Here is a 13,509-nt window from a genome sequence, read left to right on the forward strand (position 1 = left end):
TCCTGCCTCCACTGGAAAACAAAACAAAACAAAACAAAACAAAACAAAACAAAACAAAACAAAACCCTTGTACTTCAGGGTAACCACCAGATGATGAGGGAGGGTTCCTCTTTCAAAAACACATGCTAGCTAATAAATGAGGAAGGAGTAAATGATATTGCAACCTCTAATGAAATAATAAATCCAGGCAATGCTCATCAATGGCCTCTGAAATCATTTGTTGAAAACTGTTGGGGGCGGATCCCTGGGTGGCGCAGCAGTTTGGCGCCTGCCTTTGGCTCAGGGCACGATCCTGGAGACCCGGGATCGAGTCCCACGTCGGGCTCCCGGTGCATGGAGCCTGCTTCTCCCTCTGCCTGTGTCTCTGCCTCTCTCTCTCTGTGTGACTATCATAAATTAAAAAAAAAAAAAAAAAAAAGAAAGAAAGAAAACTGTTGGGGGGACACTTGGGTGGCTCAGTATCTGAAGTCTTGAAGTCTTGGCTTCAAGTCCTTCAGTCCTTCAGTCCTTGGCTCTGAAGACCCAGCCTGACTCCAGGGGCCCACACGGAGTGGGCTCAAGGCTCTGTGTGGGCCCTTGGAGTCAGGCTGGGTCTTCAGAGCCAAGGAAGATCCAGCATAGCTGGCCACTGGGAATGGTAGTAATTGCTGAGTGTGAAAAATGTGTGCCAGGGCCAGTGATAGGGAGTATTGGGGCCATGGTAAATTGAAGAGCACATGCTCTATCTGAAAGCATTCAGATTCAATGACACACAGGAGAGAGAACACTGGAGACCAAAGGACACGGGTCTAAGCTCTATCCTTTAGTCAATTCATGATCCCTGCAGTAAACCTTATCCTATATTTGAGTTGAATTTAGACTTTTCTTGGAAGTACAACTTTTGGCCATATCTGTCTCTTTGACAGCCAATAGAGAACTCTGACTAGGACCAAGTCTGAGTGGATTAAAAAATATTTCACACATCAAACTGACAAAGCAAGAATGGGTAGGAAATACACTACCAGGAAAAAGGCCGTCCCATAGGGAGCCTGTCTGTGTTGACCTAATGATAAGAATCTGTACACCAAGGGTGTCAGCCAGACAGGAAATCCATCCTGGTGGAGAGTCAAAAGTGCCCCAGTCAGGACTGACAGGCTGTGGCCACATCGATTGGCTCCAAAGGGCATCCTTTATACACACAGGCAAAGGGCATGTCTAGACTTTGCAGTCACCAGAGATTTTCCTGGACACTCTAAGGGAGTAAAGGGCAGTGGGAGGAGGATTAAGAGCCTAGGAAAGAGGCAGGAAGCCTACTTCTTTCTTCCTTGTGATTGGTTGATTTTTATTCAATTTAAAAATAATTCTGAGATTCCCCCTAAATATCAGAGAAATATCTGTGGTAGGAAAGTATTACCAAAAAAACCCAGGATTTTTGGTGTGTTTCAGGGTCTTGCTGGTAGGACTATTAACTTCTGTGGGGGGGTTAATAGGAAGGCTGACCGTATCCACTTCTGTGTTGCCAAGAACAAATACTGACAGTACCGTGTAGAGGAACCATACCAAACCCTGGGGGGGGGGGGGGGGGAGTGGGAGGGGGCGGGTATCGACATGGATAAGATGCAGTTCCTGCCCTGTCAGATCTTTCCATACAGGTGATGATCTAAGATCATAAAATTACATTATAATACATAATGTGGTAAGTATCAATGGTTGTGAGGCCAGGAAAGGCTGAGACAGATACACAGGCAAATCTTCACAAAAGATCTGGGAAGGGGTCCCTGGGTGGCGCAGCAGTTTAGCGCCTGCCTTTGCCCCGGGGCCCAATCCTGGAGACCCGGGATCGAATCCCACGTCGGGCTCCCGGTGCATGGAGCCTGCTTCTCCCTCTGCCTGTGTCTCTGCCTCTCTCTCTGTGTGACTATCAAAAATAAATAAAAATTAAAAAAAAACAAAAGATCTGGGAAATGATACTAGCTTTGAAGGGTGGCCCAAATTTTAGTAGGTGTTAAAGGGAGGAGAGAACCCTCTTATCTAACTCTTTCATGATATTCTAGATGTTGTTTGCATTCCCTCTAAAGGAGCTGTCTTGCCCAAAGGCTCTTCTAGGCAGTCATGTTTTAATGCCCATGACCTTTGTTCCAGCAAGTTAGGTAAAAGCTGGTTACATGATCCAGGAATGTCACTCCCAGGTGTGGCCTGACCAGCGTAGCCCAGTTTAGAACGACATTCAGAGCCCAGGAGAGTCTCGTTTCTGATGATTTATTTAAAGGTAGAGATATGAACAGATCTCAAATGAAAGGCTGCCACGTGTAAGTCGAAGTTCTGAAGAAATGAAGGTGGTACCAGGCTACGTAGGAGCCTGAGGACTTTCTGGTTTCCAGTTCATGGTGCCCATATAATCCTCCACCTCTCAGGGCCTTGAAGTAAATGGAATGGATATCTGTTGAAATCATCTGATGAAATTACATGGACAAGATAAAAGGAAATAGCAACTTTTTGCCCTCTCTCTTGGCACTGAGGCTCTCTTGGTACAAATACCTTGAAAGTGATCTTCGTATTTAGAAGGTAGACATTACCCTTACATTTGCATGTGACAGGAACTGAGAAATAGCATGAGTTAATCCGAACTTCCAGTTTCTCTTTCTCTCTCTGTTTTAATTTTTTATTTAGATTTGAGAGAAAGAGAGACAGAGATAGCGAGAGAGAGAGCAGGAGCAGGGAGGAGAGAGAGAAGCAGACTCCTCACCGAGCAGGAAGCCTGGTGCGGGGCTCCATCCCAGGACCCGGAGATCATGACCTGAGCCACCCAGGTGCCCCCAGTTTCTCAACTTCTCTTTCTCCCTCCTTCCTTCCTTGTCTCCTGGATGAAATGAGAGCAATGAGAAATTTAAGGTGAGAAATAAAAATCAAACCAGGTGTAGAGCCAACACATGACTATAACTGGGTGTGGTCTACAAATCTGATTCTGAGCTTGTAAGGAGTGGTGGGGGTGGGGTGGGGGAAACGTGGCTAATGAACAACCTTTTGAGTATTTGTAAGACAGAAGTAAAGCAGTCGTGGCCCAACGGAAATACCTCTCATGGGTCCTCAAGAAGGAAACACCACGTCATCCTCAACCAATGAAGGATACGTGGCTCTTTCTTAGATTATCCGCTACACAGATGAAGAGCATAATACCAAATTCTGGTGAGGAAAGGGACTCTCCTTGTTTTAAATATGGACATTGATGGTTTCATTTCATCCAAGGAGAAAGTCTAAGGGGGAAAAATAAATATAACATGCCTAGAGGACTGAACAGCCTTCCAGTTCTCCAGGAAATGTTTGATGAATAGCATTCCTCACAACTGTGCTTTGATGAATAGCATTTCTTACAACTGTGCTTTTGATAAGAATTAAAGAATAGAGAGGTTATATCCTGAAGGGCAGAAATTGGATGCAGCTGATTAACAGTGGATGCACATTTCTGACATTTTGATATGTGAACAATAAATGGAGCAGGTGTTATGGTTGGCATCATAAGAGACAACCGTGGAGAGGTGACGCCGGAAGGTCTTCTAGTTCAGGGAAAGGTCTCTCTATAGAATATCCGAGTAGGCGCAGGGTTGGGAGGGTCCCAGTACTTCATGGAAGGCCTTGGAAGTTCCAGTATGGATATGGGTGAAATAATTTTGTAACGTTTATTGGCAGGTTGTTCTCCATTTGCCTAAAATTATGGTAATGCGGTGTTTATCTTACCTATTTTTAAATGTGTAAAACATACTGACTGCCTGGCGTTTGTCCATTCAGGAGAAGGTGACTGAAGCACATGAGGAAAATATTATATAGAGCTTTATTTGACAAGCTGATTTATTTAAAAATCAACAGAGTGGCTAATGGAACTTCAGGGTAGTAATTTCACATTTATATTAACCTTTAATGAGCCCATGTGGTTTCTTTAAAATCTATATTACCTGTGTAAAGAAAACCTATTCATTAGAAATCCAGTCTCTGATTTTGGTAACAGAGCCAATATTCATATCCCACAGAGGCCAATTCTAGTGAGCTTTAAAATCCAAGATATTTAACTTTGTGACTATAAGACTTTATTATTAACACTCATTTCCCATGCTGTCAATGAAAGAAGATGTTGACCACCTACTGTAACTAATTTAACTGGTAAATGGTTGAGACATTAATGGATAAAACAACAGTGTCGTTAATATTTTCTTATGAACATAACTTCTGTACTTATATAAGGCATATTTGTAAGCAACCATTTTATTGCCTGACATCTTAATATATAACTCTATAATTTATTTCTAAAGAAAAATATATATGTCGATTCCAATGGCTAGTTCTGTATTTTTCTGTTAATTTGTAAAAGGAGAATGTCTAACTGGCCTAATTAGTATCAACCCCTCTGGACCAGGACTTTGGGGGTTGGGCTAAGTCTCAGTTATTGCCCAGCCTATGATTCAGGTCCCCATTCCTCATCCATTCGGTGTCCACCCTTTGCTCAAGGAATAGTCTAGGTCACAGCAAAAGACTGTGAGCAGGATGGGTTCTGTTAGAAGAGGATGGAGAAGTTGCTGGCATCATGGTTGATGTGGTTCATATCAGAAGTTTCTAATGTTTCTTTATTGTAAACACCACTTGTGTACAGCCTTGTTTCATATCTTTTTGTACTTTTCCAGTGACTCTGTTAGGATACATCTCTAGAAGAGTAACTATTAAGTCAAAGGATCTGAAAAATGTTTAATTTTGCTATTTAACCATGCCACATTTTTACCATATGTTCATCTCTTATTATTTCACTTACTGAACGCCAAGAACATAATATTCTTCCTTTCCGCGTTGTGTAAACATGCAGGAAATAAAAGTTTTACTTCTGCAATCAGCTCACAAAAATGGTTGAGCCTTACTGCCTTGCTTTCTTCCTTGTTTTTTGGAAACAAAAGATTGATTTTTAATCAATTTTTAATGTCACGAAAGATTTTTAATATTATGTTTTGGGAAACAGTCGTGTCTCTAGAACTTTTTTTTACTTCAAGAAAAAGGTTAGGGCTGCTTGACTGCTGCTAGGGAGGCTAGAATCCAAGAGAGGGGAAAAAAAAGATAAAATTCCAGTGCTCTTTTTCACTTAATTTTGCAAATTTTGTAAAAGAGTAAAACAACAGAAACAAAAACCACAAGCCCAACTGCCTCAGTGTGGTAGGACAAACTGACAGAGGCTGGAAAGTGGGCCTGGCTCCTTTCTCCCTGGGAAGGCGTCGTTTGAGCAGGGTCCTATCTGCCCAAGCGGCTGGTCTGAGGGCTTCTGCAGCCATAGCTGTCCCTCGACCCTTTCAGGTAGAAGAATTCTTTCCTCTACCTTTTTTCTTTTCTTTTCTTTTTTTTCTTTTCTTTTCTTTTCTTTCTCTTTCTTTCTTCTTTCTCTTTCTTTCAGATTTTATGTATTTATCCATGAGAGACACAGAGAGAGGCAGAGACCCAGGCAAAGGGAGAAGCAGGCCCCATGCAGGGAGCCCGATGAGGGACTTGATCCCAGGACTCCAGGATCACGCCCTGGGCCGAAGGCAGGCGCTCAACCGCTGAGCCACCCAGGGATCCCCCCTCTACCTTTTCTATAGACTTCCCTTGGTGTAGAAGCTTCTCCGACTTGAGAAGGCAGAGATGCGTCTGGACATTTCTTTCAAAGTGCTGATTCCTGCACTCCAACCCCTGCGATTCGAATTTGGCAATTCCGGGGGCCCAAGAGCCTAGATTTTTAGCAAGTTCCTCAGATGACTCTGGTGCAGGTGCTTGGTAAACCCCACTTTGAGAAAAATTGCTTGGGGACTTAATGGGTCCTTCTTGGGTGGGCAGAAATAAAAAGTAAAAATTTTCTATAAAAAATGGTTATACTACTCTTTGTTTCAGTAAGTCGGATCTGGATGCATTTTTTTTTTTTTTAAAGATTTTATTCTTCAGTAATAAACACACAACCCCAAGATCAAGAGTTGCATGCTCTACTGACTGTGCTAGCCAGGCACCCCAAATCTGGATGCATCTTGAAGAAGAAATTGAACTCTTTTTCCCCAGCACTTCCCTAATAAGAATGCTGCCGGCCCTTGGTTTCTCTTGCTATCCATCCTTTTAAATTAACTCATGTGTCTCACCGTCTTCTACTCCTAACCTCTCTAGTTCTCCTGTTCTTATTGGCCCAGGCCAGAATCCACTGAGGGGCTCCAGAGTTTCTCCTGATTCTGCATGAGAAATTAATATTTTGAGGACAAGTCCCTGGGACAGGTGAGGGATTGTGCGAGGAGGCCATTTGGGTGTCTGCCGGGGGGGGTGGGGGGGGGGAGGGATAGACCCGGTTGACATTATCTGGGTTAATTAGGACCTAGTTCTTTGCCTTGATGGTTCAGGCACTTGATTTTGTCAACAGACAAGATTGGATCTGGTTTGTGAGCAAGTTCCATTTATTTATTTATTTATTTATTTATTTATTTATTTATTTATTTATGCAAGTTCCCTTTAACCCAACTCATAGCATCTGCTGCACACAATCAGCCCGGCATGCATTTGTTTACAGCTAGAAAGGAACTGGACATTTGCATTGACACAGACCTCTCCACATGCCAGGGGTTTGGGAAGCTCAATTACAATCAGGAATTTGCTTCAGAATAAGGAAGGCGAAATACTCCATTTGCTTTCTGGATCCTTCAAGGCTGATGCATTCATACTCCATAATTGAGATAGCCTTGCTAATCTTGCTGGCCAGTTATGCCCTCTGAGGGAGAGGTTTGTTTTGTAGGTTTGTTAATGCAATCAGGTAAAAAAATATTTTTGAAGATTTTAATTTTAAGTGACCTCTGCTCTTAAGGTGAGGCTCAAAGTCACAACCCCATATCAAGAATCACATGCTCTACCGACTGAGCCAGCCCAGTGCCCCCGCCATTGGGTAAATTTTATTCTGACCAGAGAACTATTTTATTTTGTTATTTTGTGTTTATTTTTTATTTCTTTAAAGATTTTATTTATTTATTAGAGAGAGAGAGTGGAGAGGGGCAGAGGGGAAAGGAGAGGAAGAAGGAGAAAGAACCTAAAGCAGACTCTGCACTGAGCCCAGTGGAGGCTCGAACCCAGGACAGCAAGATCACCACCTGAGCCAAAACCAAGAGTCGGATGCTTAACCAACGGAGGCACCCAGGAGCCCCCAGAGAACCATTCTCTGTCTTCAAAGCGTTTTTGCTTCTCTTGCTTTCCTCCTTCCTTTCTTCCCTTTTTTGGTTCCTTTCTTTTTGTCTGTTTCACAGGTTAATTCCTATTAGCCTTTTCCATCTTCTTATGGGTTGGGAGGTGGGGATGTGGTTTACAGTGACTGAGTCAGACATTTCACAGTTGTTCCTGGGTGTTTCTGCACTATTTCTGCACTACTTCCAGTTTTCTTTTGATTCTCATCTTGACCCTGCAAATCAACTGTACTATTTGTATTTTGTCACAGAAGAAAATCTATTTTTAATTACTGTGAGTGTCACTGGCCACATACAGTGGCTATTTAAACTTACATGTATTAAAGTGAAACTAAAAATTCTTTATCTTCCTCGATTAGCCCGATTTTCAGTATGCAACAGCCACATGTAGCTATGGGCTTCTGATTGGACAGTGTAGATAAAGGATATATCCATCACTGCAGAAATTTCTCTCGGACAACACTGGCCTGGAGACCCCTATATGTAAAAGCAGCAAGAAGTTCTTTTAAATATTTTATATGCCAAAGGCAAAAAAGATGGGATGCTTTAGTAGTTGTTTTTTTTTTTTTATTTTTGTTTTTGCTTGAGGAATCTAAATTTAGTGAGATCTGGTAGTTAAAACTAAGCCCAGTGATATGTAGAACTAAAGTGGGCAGGTGTTCCTGCCACTATCCCATCCTTCCATTTCTTTCTGACTCTTTTGGTTGCACGGAACAGAAACCTGCTCTGACTAGCTTAAGCAAAAAAGGGGATTCCGTTCAAGGTTGCAGGAGCATCCAAGGGCAGGAGTACAGCTCCGCATGGGAACACACTGGAGCCTACGACTTGAGTCTTACCAGCACTCTATCAGCTCCTCTTTACACCTGCCTCATTTTGGTTTCTCCTGGCCTACCAGCTTACACCGCTTTTCCATGATAGAGCAAGCATGACCCCCAAGAGTTCTGAAGGTTATTATTTTCTCCATTCAATACACCAGCCAGACTAAGGCCAGACTCTTTTAGTGCCCATTGCAAACACCTCTGGGAAGTGCTCGTTGGCCCAGCTTGGCTCAGGTGCCTATTGCTGGTCCAGCTGGCTACGATTGCGTGGAAGGTCAACCGTAGCTTCAGAAGCCCTGCTGTTGTGGCCATGTGGTTCAGAGAGCGGGACGGAAGCCAGGAAAAGACACAATGCTGGGCAGCCAACTCTATGGGAAGCCACTATAATTCTCACTCTACCATTTGGTGGCCCAGAACTCCCTGCTTTGGTCCTTTACCAGAGCTTTCAAACCTCCCTGAGCTATATACATGAATGCATTCTATTTCTACATCCTCCTCTGATCAAAGTTTCCTTATCCATGTGCACCATTATAATAGGATTCCGCTAGGTGACCGATGAATCCGATATAGACAGCAAACCATAGTAAAGATTTCAGATAAAGCCAAAATACCAGTTTTCTCATCTGATAAGTGGGGGTAATATTACCTAACTTGAGACATTGTTGTGAGATTAATAATTATATAATGATAGAGATTAATCATAATAATATGCAATACATTTTCAGTTAAACCTGGATATTAGTAAAAAAAAATATCATGGCAATCTCAAACACTATATCAGAGAGGCAGTGGGGGTGATACAATACTTTGTGACCTTCGAATCAGAGAACATAAACCTTAATCCTATTTTTTTACATACAGATTGATCTTACATACAATTCAGATTTGAAAATCATGTGTATAATATTTTTCACAATTTGAGGGGAAGGATCTACCTGGCTATATGATCTTGAGAACAACTCTCTGCCAGTTTCTTCATCTGTAATAGCTACTATTTTATTGGGTGGTTTTTTTTTTTTTTAAGATTTTATTTATTCATGAGGGATAGAGAGAGAGAGAGAGAGAGAGAGAGAGAGACAGAGACAGTCAGAGAGAGAAGGAGGCTCCATGCAGGGAGCCTGATGTGGGACTCGACCCCAGGACTCCAGGATCATGCCCTGGGCTGAAGGTGGTGCTAAACCATTGAGCCACCCGGGCTGCCCTTATCGGGTGGTTTCGAGGGTTCAATGAGTCATACATAAAATGCTTAGAACAGAGCCTAGAAATAGTAAATATTACATAAATGTTAACATCGGTTACTATTCTTTAATGCATTGTTTCTTAAATTGTGGGTTGCATGCATTAGTGGTGACATGAAATATAAAGAAACAGAATAGAGAGTAGACTATCAGAGAGCAATGCTTCATAGTACCGGTAAGTATTACTGTGGGTTCTGATAAATAGTCCCCAGGCATTGGTACAATGCTACCTACCTATAAGTTTTAATATTTGCTCTTTTTTGGCTAATTTGAATCAGTCCTTATAGCTTATGGGACTGAGCACCAAGAAGAGTGAGAAAATGAAGAATGGAAACTCCAGTGATATGGGTCAAATGCATGTCATACTGACCCCTGTTCCGCCGCTGATCAGCCTGGTGGGTTTGGCCCGTAACCTAGACTGTGCCTCAACTTCTCTTTTATTAAAAAGGGAATTTCTTATATATTTCTCATAGGAAAGTGTGAAGCATTTTGAACTACTTATAGTCAAGCACGACAATTAGACAACACCTCTTGCCTCGCAGGTTTTGAATCATAGCTTGGCAATATGGGGCTAATTATGACTTTTTTTTCTCCTGAAAAAGAGAAAAGGCCTGATTCGCAGTAAGTCAAACTTTGCCACACTTTCTAACCACTCACGGAATTCCTAGAATTGACCATGAAATCCACTTCGTGTGTCTGTTACATTGATTTTAGAGTTTGTTCCAATTTAAGGACTGAAAATTCACACTTCGAATATGATTTTCTCTGTTTTACCCTCTCTGGTTATTATTCCTTTTTGCTTTCTTCCTCAGACTTCCTTTCCGATTTCACAGAGCCTAAGTTAAAACCTGAAAAAAAAAAAAAAGTGCTGCGTGACACTATTCAGGAAGAGGAGGTTAATAGTTTTTAAGCATCTGGTTTTCATCTTATTTAAGGCATGAAAATGGGGATTAGGATCTTGTAGATATAGTATCGATTTGGCAGATAAGAGGAGGAAGCCTAGTCAATGAGGGGAAGACACTTTGCACCAGCAGGGACAGTAGCATTAAACTAATATGAGGCTTAATGTGCACTGGGAGGTGGGGGTAAGGGCGGGAGGGGTGGGGAGGAGGGTAGGTAGGACAAAGATTAAAGTGCTGGGAGGAAGTTAAAGAGCATCAGCTGCGTCATAATTCAGACAAGTTGAAATAAATGAAACGCTACAGAAAAAAATGAAGTGGAAAAGGAAATAGTTGAGATTCTTTTGTGAAATTGAAGGACCTTGTAGCATCTGATTTGCTGATAGAAAATATGTCAAACAAGCTTTTTTGTTGTTGAAGATCAAGGAAGAGGGGAGAAGAGGCACTAGAATCATCAAGCTACAACTGGTTTTTCTTCCTTGGAAAAGAGCACAAGGGGGTGTAAACAAAAACACAAGCCTGTGTTTGTGTGCTCTGTTAACATTTATTTGACCTTTCTTCTTCCCCCTCCTTCATGAAAATAAAATTAATTTACCTTGAGTGTTTGCACTTTACCCCCCATCCTTCTCATTTTCATATTCTTCATAATTAATAGTGGTAGGTCATTACCAATAGATAGGGAAATGGAGACCAGAGGCGAGCATGTGCCCCAAACCATTTATCAGGTCACAGGTCAGGAGTCTTTGAATTTATAACCTCTAAATTCTTGGTTTCTCTTACTACCAGAGCGGCATAACTAACGAAGAAGAAATTCTAGACCCTCTAGTACCAGTTAGTTTGGATCTCGGAGCTGTACTGCTTAGTGGAAGATGAGACAATGGGGAGGCTCCTCCTCCCCTCCAATCATTTGGAATTCTTATTTGCACACAAGCACACACTTAGAGGGGTCTTGCTCAGCTCCTGCTGGCAGCCAACAAGATGAGGTAGGAGGCCATCCGAAACCTACCTAATAGCTATTTACTAACCAGTATTGAGTTGACTTTTCAACACTGACGAAGGCTGTCAGTATACGGGAATTAAAATATTCATTACCTTACAGTGCTTACTTCTTTCGAAGGATTGTATTCTGTGTCCATTTAATTCTGAGATAAAGAACCATTATCATCTGCTTCAGTGTTCTTTATTTCATGGTATACAATCAATTTTGCTGATAATCGCTGACAATCTTTACGTAGGCCTGCAAAAAATCCGGCTTAGAATGAGTCTCCCCATCTGCCTCAGACCTATGTAAATGTACCCTGCTTAGTTTCACTTGTGTTCAAACCTGTACCTTTGAGGCCGAGACCTTGGGAATTCAAGGGCAAAGTGAATTTTAATTCGGTACGTTTTGTACTTTGATGAATAATGGGGGAAAAAATGCCCTCCAAGCTTGATTGGTTCTAGCTACATTTGCCTGTCACTATTTCTCAAACCATTGTACATAAAATAACAGGCACAAAAGATCCTTCCCTCAAAAAAACAGATTCCTGGGGAAAGCAAGTCAAAAGAACAGTAGAGGGGATAATGCGTTTGATTTCTCAAAAGTCTATTTACTGTCCAAGTTATTTTGGTCCTTAGGCCTTTGGACATGCTAGCAAGTAATTATTTTTGTGGCTGATAGAATGAGTACGAAACATTTATCATTAATTGCAGTTTGGAATCACTTTAAAAAAAGAGAGAGATGTCATTTTGGTTCCCCCCAAATTGTTTGTTCTCGAGGGACACGAGCCAGGTGCCAAGAGTTGACCGGACGCCAGGCCTCGGGACTGTCCAGTCTTCCACTTGGGATGTGCAGCCGGGCCTTCTAGATATATTCTCGCGGTTAGAAAAATCTATCCCCCAGACTCACAGATGCTGTTCTCCCCCCACTGGTTCTGCACAGAACATCATTATCTTTGCCGAGCTTCTGTCTCTATGGCAATAACAGATGGGAAGTGCTGCGGAATTATTCATGTTCAGCAAAGGAGGCAGTCAGGAGGGAGGGGAAGGTGGGGGGTGGGCGAGGGGGCACGACCCGGGAGCACGACGCTGGGGGCGGGAGGCAGGGGACGTGGGAGGTTTGCGAGCCTCCGGGAGGCCTCCAGGGAGGAAAAAGGCCTCGGAGCCCGGGGCCCTTCGCAGCCGGCTGGCTCCACCCGCGGACCCCGCAGAAGCGACCTCGAAGCGGTCAAACCAGGAGAAATTGGACAAAAATGGGCGAAAAGGGGGGGAAAAAGAAAAAAGAAAACCAACCCCCCGAGACGAAGCCCGAGTCCTCTGAATTCTGTGCAGTGCAACTCGGGGGCCTATTTCGGTTCCTGATCGTGCGGTGGGGGTGGAGAAAAGGGGATTTCTCGGCGTTTCGAAATGGGACGGAGCACGTCGGCAGAGTTCAGCAGGCTGCTCGGCCACCCGGGGCGCACCCACCCCGGGCGCACCCACCCGGCCCTCGGCTCGCCCCGGGGGCCCCGCGCACTCGCCCCGGCCGCGCCTGCACCGCGTTCCGTGTCCCCCTCGAAAGCCCTCCGTGGGCGGCGGGGAGCGGGGGGCGTCCCGGGGAGCCGTGGGGTCCCGGGGGGGCCGAGGGGGGGCCCGGGGGCGCGGGGGGCAGACGCGCTCGCTCCCGGTCCCGCCGGGCCGGAGGGCGCAGGGCGCAGGGCGGAGGGAGGTCAGGCCGGGGAAGGCGTCCGGGCGGGGGCCGCCGAGGCGAGGCGGGGCGGGGCGGGGCGGGGCGGGCAGCTGGCGGGAGGCCCCGCGGGGGGGGGGGGGGCGGGGCGGGGCGCGGGGCCCCCGGCGGGGCGCTGCAGGGCGGCCGCCACCCGGCTGCCTCCGGGGCGGGGCGGGGCGGCCCAGCTGCGGCCTCGCGGGGGGAGGGTCGCCCGTGCCTGACCTCGGGCGGCGGCGCCTCCGCCCCGCCGGCTGCTGGGGTCGCGCACAGTGCACGGCGCGGCCGCCCCGCCCCTCCCCTCCCCTGCGCGCCCCCCGCCCCCGCCCCTCCCCGTCCCCCTCCCCCTCCCCCCGGCGCGCGGCAGCCGAGCGGCCGGGGCGCCCCCGGGTCTGGCCGTCAGCGCGGAGCAGCGGGCGGGGCGGGGCGGGGCGGGGCGGCGGCGGCCCCAGACAGCCGGCTGGGCGACTCGAGGAAGGAAGGAGGGCGGGCGGCGGGCGGCGGGCGGGGGTGGGGCGGGGAGGGCACATCCTGTCTGCGCCGGGTGCACCGCAGACAGCGCCGCGCGCCAGCCGCCCAGACGGCGCGCGAGGAGGCCGGGGCGCGGGGGCGCGCCTGGGGCGGGGGCGCGGGGGGCGGGCGCGGGGCGGGCGCGGGAGCCCCAGTAGCCAGACG

The 13,509-nt window shown here is 45.8% G+C and overlaps 1 long non-coding RNA gene across 6 annotated transcripts in view; it reads right to left on the reverse strand.

Annotated features, from left to right (window-relative positions):
• Positions 1-2,222: 2,222 nt before the first annotated feature.
• LOC144302698 (uncharacterized) overlaps positions 2,223-13,509 on the reverse strand; it is a 53,001-nt gene continuing 41,714 nt past the window's right edge. The window contains exons 1-7 of one of the 6 annotated variants that reach the window (XR_013369706.1): positions 12,423-12,654; positions 12,040-12,102; positions 11,244-11,388; positions 9,910-10,100; positions 7,512-7,673; positions 2,726-2,839; positions 2,223-2,396 (exon numbers count right to left, since the gene is read on the reverse strand). This is a non-coding gene — a long non-coding RNA (uncharacterized LOC144302698). The other 5 variants (XR_013369701.1, XR_013369704.1, XR_013369703.1 and 2 more) reach the window with 5 other exon arrangements.

Source organism: Canis aureus, chromosome 31, assembly GCF_053574225.1.
Source record: "Canis aureus isolate CA01 chromosome 31, VMU_Caureus_v.1.0, whole genome shotgun sequence".
Lineage (NCBI taxonomy): Eukaryota > Metazoa > Chordata > Mammalia > Carnivora > Canidae > Canis > Canis aureus.